At 52.1% G+C, this 9084-nt stretch overlaps 1 long non-coding RNA gene across 2 annotated transcripts in view; it reads left to right on the forward strand.

Annotated features, from left to right (window-relative positions):
* The window catches only part of LOC121501582, a 38689-nt gene extending 33979 nt beyond the window's left edge, over positions 1 to 4710 (forward strand). For both annotated transcript variants that reach the window (XR_005990643.1, XR_005990642.1), the window contains exon 4: positions 4192 to 4710. This is a non-coding gene — a long non-coding RNA (uncharacterized LOC121501582). The remainder of the gene's footprint in view (positions 1 to 4191) is intronic.
* Positions 4711 to 9084: the final 4374 nt, after the last annotated feature.

The raw sequence follows: 9084 nt of genomic DNA on the forward strand, positions 1-9084 counted from the left end.
TTTAAAAAAGATTTTATTTATTTATTTATTCATGAGAGACACACACAGAGAGAGGATCCAGGACTCCAGGATCATGCCCTGGGCCAAAGGCGGCACTAAACTGCTGAGCCACTGGGCTGCCCCATATGCCTAAATATTTAAAAATCAAGCAAACAAGCTGGGGAATAAAATATGTTCCCATTTCCTACCTTGACAAATATACCTCCATAGTGGCGAAGTTGAAAAGTATGTATAAAGCTGTGGTTTTTATATATTTGAAAGATGATGTGTTTGGGTGTTCTGCTGATGTACTGGCTGTGTTCGGACAAGTGGTAAAATAAAGATATACATAATTTATAAATTATTATGGTTTAGTTCCACAAAAACATTCATGCCCTCATTTCACCAAAATTCCTGATTTATGTTCCAGGAACAGGCGTAATCTAAGAAGGCTAAAGAGATAAAATATAATTTTCATCCAAAAGATAAATTATGATACATGTAAAAATTTTAAGTATTTTTTAAAAAATGTTTCTCTAAAATAGCCAAAATTATTGATTGAGATGACAAGACAAAGTACAATTATAAGGGATGCCTGGATGGCTCAGCAGTTGAGCATCTGCCTTTGGCTCAGGGCATGATCCTGGGATCCGGGATCGTGTCCCACATCAGGCTCCCCACAGGGAGCCTGATTCTCCCTCTACCCATGTCTCTGGCTCTCTGTGTGTGTCTCTCATGAATAAATAAATGAAATCTTTAAAAAAAAAAGTACAATTATAATCAATGACATTTTAAATCAAATCTGAATTGTTATTAATTCTTTTGAAATTGTATTTAAATGTTCTTAAACATTTTGGAAAAAATAACATTATACTACCATCTAATGGGTAATGTAAAGGATCAGCATCATACTTCATGCGCATAATATCTAGATTTATATATACAAATGTAAGCGTAATACAAATTGTTTAAGCATTGCAAGATAAACGTTCCTCAGCCACCAGGGGCATCATTGTGGGTATTGCATTAATTTCCAAGAATTGCTGGAACCTGAAGAAAGGCAAGAAAGCAGACCCCTGCCATACCCGACCCCATAGTCGGAGGGTAGGACTGGGGGAAATTGCAGAGCTGCCCTGAGTCGCCCATCCCAGGGTGTTAATTCTCAGGGATGTTTTCCTGGGGTAGCCGTCATTTTGCATAGCCTTTTAAGCTCTGGCCTCAGAGACCCAGAAGAGTGAAGCTAGGAAAGACCTGAGGGATGCTCCAAATGCATACCCTTCTGGAGTGAGCAATGGGATCTGTGCAGCCCTGGCCCAGCCCTCCACGACCCCCACTCTTCCATGAAACACCATGAGGCTCCTCAAGCCCCAAGGACCCACTCTGGCTCACCTCTCTCGGCCTCTCCTCCCTTCTCTGCGCCTCAGGTCAGCTCTTCTGAATCACTCTCCCTGCCAAAATGGGGCTCACGCCCTAGAACAAATACTCTTTCCCTTCCTCCTCCTTTGGCCTGGGCTCTTAACCATTCCCTGGCCTTCCTCCTCTGGGATAGGTGGCCATCTGTGCTCTCTCACCTCTCTGGGCTTACTGAGAGTCTAAGCTCATAGAGGGCAAGCACCTGCTGCCTCGCTCTGGCTCCGACTCCAACCCTGTCCCAGAACAGGCCCTTGGCCAAGCTGCCTGAGCATGGGGGTGCCACCATCAGGAGAGGGGTTTGGTCTAGCTTCCTAGGACCACAGCCTTTCCCTCTGTGCTTGGTAGCTTCAAGGAACAAGGGGGGGGCCTTCTTAGAGGAGTCTGGGAACAGTTGGGGCCAGGGGGTGGCACCTCATGGTCCCCTCACCATCTGGATCACCAAGGCCAGAGGGACAGACTCTTCGTTGCCCTCTAACTTTCTCCTCCAAGGTCCCCTCTGTCAGCCTCCCTTGACATTCAGGCCTGGAGCTCAGCAGTTGCACATGACAGCTGAGACTCAGAGAGCCACGGGGCCATCCTGTCTAGCAAGGCCGTCCTCCCTGCCCAGACTGTTCTTTGTCCAAAAGACAAAATGACCAAGCTGGTTCTCTAGACCTGAGGGCATGAAAGGAGGGGAATAAAAGGTGTGTCCCGGAGCCCACATACTGGAGCCAAACTCTAGCCCCATGACCAAACAGCTGTGTGACCCCTTCTGAGCCTCAGTGTTCTTCATGTGTAAAATGGGGGCAGTTCAGACTCCAGTTCATAGTGTCCCTGGGAGGGTTCAATGAGATAATGCTTCATATAGAGAGTAGAGCAGGTCCTTGATCCATGGGGTAACAATACCAACAGGAATAGTAAGACAGTTATTATCATTATTAACTTGTAAAAAGTTGATCTTACCATTCAGCCAGTCAGCCAGTCGGCAGGTATGTAGAGGTGCCCCCCAAGCAAAGTTACAATATCCTAAGGTGGCCGACAGCAACGGAAACATCCCACAGACAGGTACTAATCTGCATCTGCGCGGAATACCTTTGGTCACAAGTCAAAGAAAACCTGAAAATAGTGGCTTAAACATTATAAGGGCATCCTCTCCTCACATAACAAGGAATCTACAGATCAGTTGCCCGGACCGGTTTGCTGGCCTCATGATGTCTTCCACCATCCTTAGATGTTGGCTTTCAATCTTATGGTACCACAGTGGCTGCCACACCTCCAGCATCACGTCTAGGTTCCTGGAAAAAAAGAAGGAAGTTGTGGTCAAAAGGAACACTACCAGCCCAGTCTGCTCCTTATTTTATTTTTTTTATTTTTTAAAATTTATTTATGATAGTCACACAGAGAGAGAGAGAGAGAGAGGCAGAGACACAGGCAGAGGGAGAAGCAGGCTCCATGCACCCGGAGCCCGACATGGGATTCGATCCCGGGTCTCCAGGATCGTGCCCTGGGCCAAAGGCAGGCGCCAAACCGCTGCGCCACCCAGGGATCCCTGCTCCTTATTTAAAAAAAAAATTTTTTTTTAAGCCTCCTGAAACCCCACACAGTCAACTTCTATTTATGCCTCATTCGTCGGCACTTGGAAGCTGCATGATTAGCTGGGACTAGCCCTGACCCATCCATGGGGATAGGGGACAAGGTGATCCCAAACAAAGTTGGAGTGTGGTTAGCAAAGGGGGGATGGGCACTCAGCAGGGTTTGCCAGAGTCATGCGAAGGAGGGGCTTAGAGCTCATCCTTTCTCATTTGTATATTAGGGCATGTTGTATATATAATGCTGTTTATCAGGTTTAGAGAGGGGAATTGACTTGCCCAAGGGCACACGGCAAACAAGGGGTGGACTGGAGCCCAGACCTTCTAATGCCACAGGCAGAACTTTTTCCACTGTCTCTGCAATATGATGGGACTTCTTGATTGACAAGCCCCCTTCCGAGGGACTCAAGAGCCAGGGGACTCCCAAGGCTCCAGCATCCAGAATTCTGCAGGAGAAGGGAGACGTTGATCATAGTGGGAGGTGAAAGAGGCCTTTCCTACTGCCACCAACTCCCAGGGGCAGAGCTGGCTCCACGAAGTGGCTAGTTGGCAGGTGGCTAATTACTCTTGTCACCCACTCTCTTCTGGGAGAGACAGCCATATAATCTGCAGATCAACTGGAGGGAAGAGAGGCCTCTATTCTCTACCTGCCCTCCCCCAGCTGGGGCTGCCACTTGGCAGCAGGACAGCCAGTGAGGGAAGTGTGATGGGGGACAAGTGGTAGGCAAGTGGACAAGTGGGAGAAGACAGTGGGGACCAGAGGCAGAGCAAGGATGCGAGTGCCACAGCGCTGTCAGGATGGGTAAGCTGAGGCAAGACAAAGTTAGACTCCTGCTTCAGGGATAGAGTGAGCTAACGTTTAGGACTTACTTCTCTTGTTGATAGGTCTCCAGCCTCCCTGGGAGGCCCTGATGGGGGACACATAACTCCAGGTGGGGGGTAGAGGGCAGGGCAGAGGATTCTTCAAGTTGGAAGAAGCAAAGAAGGGAAAGAAAGACCTCCCAAGCAGAGCGGACAACGTGAGCAAAGGTATAGGGAGCTGTCAACTTGTCAGGGTCAAATTTGCTGCAAAGTCTAGTGAGGAGCGGTGGGAGGCCCAATGAGGGGCGGTGGGGACCCAGAGTGCAGGGGAGGACCGTTACACAGGGCCTGCTGTGAGTAGCTGCTTTCCACTCTACTTCATGAGCCCCTGCAGCAACCATGGGGTTCTTTTCCCATTCTCACTTCACAGGTGAAGGGGCCTGAGGCTAGTGAGCAGCAGAGCCGGGTTCTTGGACTCTCGCTGGCCCAGGGCAGCCTCCAACCCCCATTAGTGCCCCTGAGCCTCTGTGAGCTTCTGCCTCCTGCAGGTGGAAGGGTGGAAGAGGACCCCAGTACGGAGCCAGGAGGACTCTGAAAACTGGATACGCTGAAGATGCAGGCAAGAGGAGGGTGACCTGGTCCCATTTATATTTAAAAGGATTCTTAGTTCTTTCTGGATGTGCTACCCCACCCCAGCCCCCACTGCCTCCATCCTTTATCTTCCTGTTTGCTTCCTTCATCGGAACCAGAGTAGCAGTTAGGCCTGTGGCAGGTTCAAATTCCCTCCCTGCCACATTCGTGGTGCGTGACCTCGGGCAAGTTGTTCAACCTTCCTGTCCCCACTTCCTTGTCTGTGACACAGACATCAAGAGAGCACCTACGTCCCAGACTCCATGTGTGGATGAAAAGAAGTATATATAAAAAGTCTTGTAACGGTGCCAGGCAGGTAGCAAACACTTAATAAAGGTCAGCTACGATTTCCAGAGTGCCATGTCTTGTGACTCGTTTGTGAACTTGCTTCACAGCTCTCGTCTCCCCTTGCTGCACCGGTAAGCTCTGGCCACCCAGAACTGTGGCACTTGCTTGACTTGTCACAGACTGCCACTGGCTGGGCACCCTACAAGAAAAACGGATGCCCTACAGCTCTGGAGGCCAGAAGTGTGAAATCAAGGGGTCTGCAGGGCGGGCTTCCTCTGAAACCCATAGGGGAGAATCCCCCCTTGCCTCTCCGGAAGCTTGCAATAGTTGCCAGTGATCCTGGATGTTCCCAGACTTGTAAATCCCACTCTCCAGTCCCTGTCTCTGTCATCCCATGGCCCTCTCTTGGCATCTGTGTCTTCACAGGGCCCCCATCTTCCCTCTTCTTATAAGGGACACCAGTTGTATTGGAGTAAGGGCCACCCTACTTCAGAATGACCACGTCTTCACTTGATTACATCTGCAATGACCTCATTTCCAGATCAGGTTGTACTCTGAGGTTCTAGGGGTTACGATGTCAACATATCCTATGGGGGACACGATTCAACCCATAACATTCATCGAAGCATCCCCAGCATCTGGCCCAAGAGATATCCATGGGATAGACAACACAAATTAGTAAATGGGGTCTTGTGAGTCACTTGTGAGTCACTAGGGGCATGACTCAGTGTCCCCATCTCCATGCTCCTGGGACCCGGGGCAGAGCCTGCTTTCCTGAGGAATCTATAGATGGATTTCAATTTGCATGCATCTTAGAGAATTTGCCCAGCCAGCTGGCTGACCAAGCCACCCATGACAAGAGTTCTCTGAGACCTGGAAGGGGTAGGGGTGGGTTGGGAAGAGGTGTCCATCCCTCAAGGGGTAGGCCTGACTGCTGAGCCTAGGAAAGCTGACAGTATGCTCTGCATTGCTGTCACTTGGCAGAGATGGGGCACTCCCTGGGGAGACGTCACGGGCAGCTGGAGGCAACCGATATCTCAATGTCACTGCTAATCTGGGGGCTCAAGCTGTCCATGTGTCAGGCAATGACTCGCACTGGGTGGGTGGAAGGGATCCTGGCTCGGGGAGAGGGACAGCTGATGCTGAGTCAGGGGACAGTGGGCTCCCTCTGCCTGGTGAAGAGGGGAGGGCAAGCTGGTCTCTGCAAGACCCACTTCCAGGCCCCCTGCCCAAAGGCCCCAGGCATCGGCCCCCTCCCCCTCCTGCTGTTCTAAGATGCTCCAGCACCTACCAGAGGCCAGGCTGAGACTGGCACACTAGAAGGGAAAGAAGGACCCAGGCAGCAGCTGTAATGGGCAGCCCCGGTGGTGCAGTGGTTTAGCGCCGCCTGCAGCCTGGGGTGTGATCCTGGGGACCCTGGATCGAGTCCCACATCAGGTTCCCTGCATGGAGCCTGCTTCTCCCTCTGGCTGTGCCTCTGCCCTGCCCCCCCCACCCCGCCCCTCTCTCTCTGTCTCTATGAATAAATAAATAAAATTTTTAGAGAAAAAAAAAGGTCATTGGCCCTTGGGGCCAGAAACATCCCTGATGCAAATGTGGAATTTACATTCCCAGAGTGCCCGCTGGCTAACCTGTCTGCCCATCTATATGCTAGCTAGCAGCCTAGGTGGCGTGGGCACAGCAGAGTCCTGGGCCCTCCCTGGAAGGGTCCCTCTGTGACTCCCCCACTGCTGAGGGCCCCTCCCCAAGGATGGCCCTGAGGTGTGCATGGGGGGAAAGGAGCCTCAGTGGGCACTGGGCAATGCTGCTTTGTCCAGCTGGGTGGGGCCCATCCTGCTGGACCTGGGCTGCCTGCCTGGGATTTCCATCAGCAGCTCTCTTGGCTCCGTGGCAAAAAGATCCCAGGGGCCGGACATGGGAAGAATGACTGGACACCAGTGAGTCCTCTTTCCTGTTTATGTGGCTTCACCTGGGGCCAGTTCCATTCAATGAGACTTGATTGTCCTTCCCCATGCACCCGGGGAGAGGGAAAGGCAAGGCCAAATCATGCAGGCCAGCTACGGGCCAGGGGCTTTCCTTCAATCCCCTAACAATTGCTCTTCTCATCCTGCTGTCCCTGGAGAAGACATCAAGTCTCCGAGTCAAAGTCCTCTGACAAGGCCGTGCACCCAAGGAACGGCAGAGCCAGGACTCAAACCCTTGTCTCCAGCACCTCCTCCATTGCAGGGAGCAGGACTCGAATTTTTACTCAGCCTCATTGTTCCTGGCCGCCTTCCCTCGAATTACCTAGCCTAGCCGACTTGGAAGGATGACCTCCACACTTGACACTAGGCACCGAGAGTCTGTGTGTGTGTGTGTGTGTGTGTGTGTGGATTCACGGCATAGTATATGGTAGTATGCAGGAGTGCCAGGCTCAGGACCAGATTTTCACCTGGCCTGTGGGATGACCTCAAGACCTTCCCCTAGCCTCTCTGAGCCTCAGGCTCATCAGTGATGAAGGGTGTGGATCTTTCTAAGTTGGGGCCTATCTTGCTATCTTGCTCCTCCATGTGTGGGGACCCCCAGGGCCGAGGCGATCTTCATCCCTCCCTGCTCTTCCAGCTCCTACCTGCCCCCAGCAACCAGTACAGAGCTTGACACCCTGTGGGTGCCTAATACAGCTCAACTTTGCCTGAGTGACAAACCTACCATGTGAAGTCCCTGAGGACACCGTCCACAGCCTCCTCAGAAGGCTTCCCAGGGCAGAAGACTTCTTGGTGCTCAATCTTCATTTGCGAACTTACTCTCCCCACCCCCATCTCCAACCCCCTCAATCACATGTGCGCATGCAAACATACACACATGCATGCACACACATGCACGTGCCTTGGCCCTGGGAGCCCTTCCCCACTGTCCATCACATCATGTCATGTCACACTCAGCTCCTGGAGTGTCAGAACCTTTAATCCTATTGACATTCAGTTAATGAATTTCTGCTGCCGTTGACAGAATCTCTCGCCCCACCCATGCTGGACAGGCTGTGATCAGAGTTCAGAGTTGTTGTTGGGCCATTCCGGGCCTGGGGGAGGGGAGCAGGAAAGAGAGGCCTGCAGACCTGAAGGCCTCGAAGTCTCCTTGCGGGGTGGGGGGGGGGGGAGTGGTATAAGGGGGAGCAGCTCCTCCTGGCAGCTGGAGTCTCCCTGGCCTTCCTTGGGGTAGAGGCCAGCCCTAGGAGAGCTGGCAAATCTGGGAGCACTTGGCAGTTTATAGGAGGCCGGGCACTGGGGTGCCTGGGGGAGGCAGAGGCACCTGCCCCAGGGCCACTCAGTGAGGTGGGCTCCTGAGTCTTGGCTCAGCACTCTCCATCCCCAACCTCTGGGCCTGGCAGGGGAGAAGGCAGAGACCAACAACCAACTCAGCAGTTGGTTGTTGTTTGTGCCAGAGGGATCTGGGGGCACAGACTCAGAGACCAGAGGGGCCCAGCGCCAAATGCAAATGGGCCACTGGGGAAGGGAGAGGGTAGGGCTCTGGAAAGGGAGAGGCCTGGGGGAGTAGCCTCTGGAAGTTGCTGCCGAGAAACAAATCTTCATGAGTGCCAAGGGTGCTAGTGTTGGCTCTGGTCTCCGGGAATGCCAACCTGCCTGGTGCTCGGGACTAGTGGGTCCCACCTCCTGCTGCGCCTCAATCCTGGGAGGGTAGAGCTGGGGCTCTGACAGTTCTTCTCAGGGTGGGCCCCACCCCCAGGCAGGGCTGTGAGACTAAGCATGCTCCATCACCCTCTCCTGGGAAGCAACAGCCCTGGGTGGGCCCAGAGCCCCTTTGGGATTGAGGAGGTGCTAGTCCCCAGATCTGGAGAATCTTCAGCAGCCCTTCACTGAAAGGCTGGATGGAGGAAGGAGCATGGGCTCCAGGAAGGTGATCTGGGTTCAAATCTCTGCCCTGCCTCTTCAAGGCTGTGGGACCTTAGGGAAGCACCTAACCCTTCTGGGACTCAGTTTCCTCCTATATAAAATGGCACACCTGCTATCTGCTTCCAATGGTTCCTCATGAGAAGTGAGTATAATGTCACATATAACATGTTTGGCACAGTGCCTTCCCGCTCAGCAAACAGCCACCAATACAATTGCTGTTTTAAAATTTCTAACCATACTGATATACCAATATTCAAAGATCAGATTGGCAAACTTGCAAAGTATGATAAAACACTGTGCCGGCAAAGCTATGAGAGACGGGGCAAAGGCATACCTGGCTGGTGAGGCAACCTGGAGAGGACAATTTGACCCTCTCTACCCCTTTCCAGCAGCACAGCCCAAGTGTTCTACTGTTCTATTCTGCTCCACTCCTGGGACTCTCTCCACAGGTTTGCAAGTCTGCATTTGAAGGCTCATGCATACAAGGTTATTTATTGCAACATTTAATGTAATTG

Source organism: Vulpes lagopus, chromosome 11, assembly GCF_018345385.1.
Source record: "Vulpes lagopus strain Blue_001 chromosome 11, ASM1834538v1, whole genome shotgun sequence".
In the NCBI taxonomy this organism is placed as follows: domain Eukaryota; kingdom Metazoa; phylum Chordata; class Mammalia; order Carnivora; family Canidae; genus Vulpes; species Vulpes lagopus.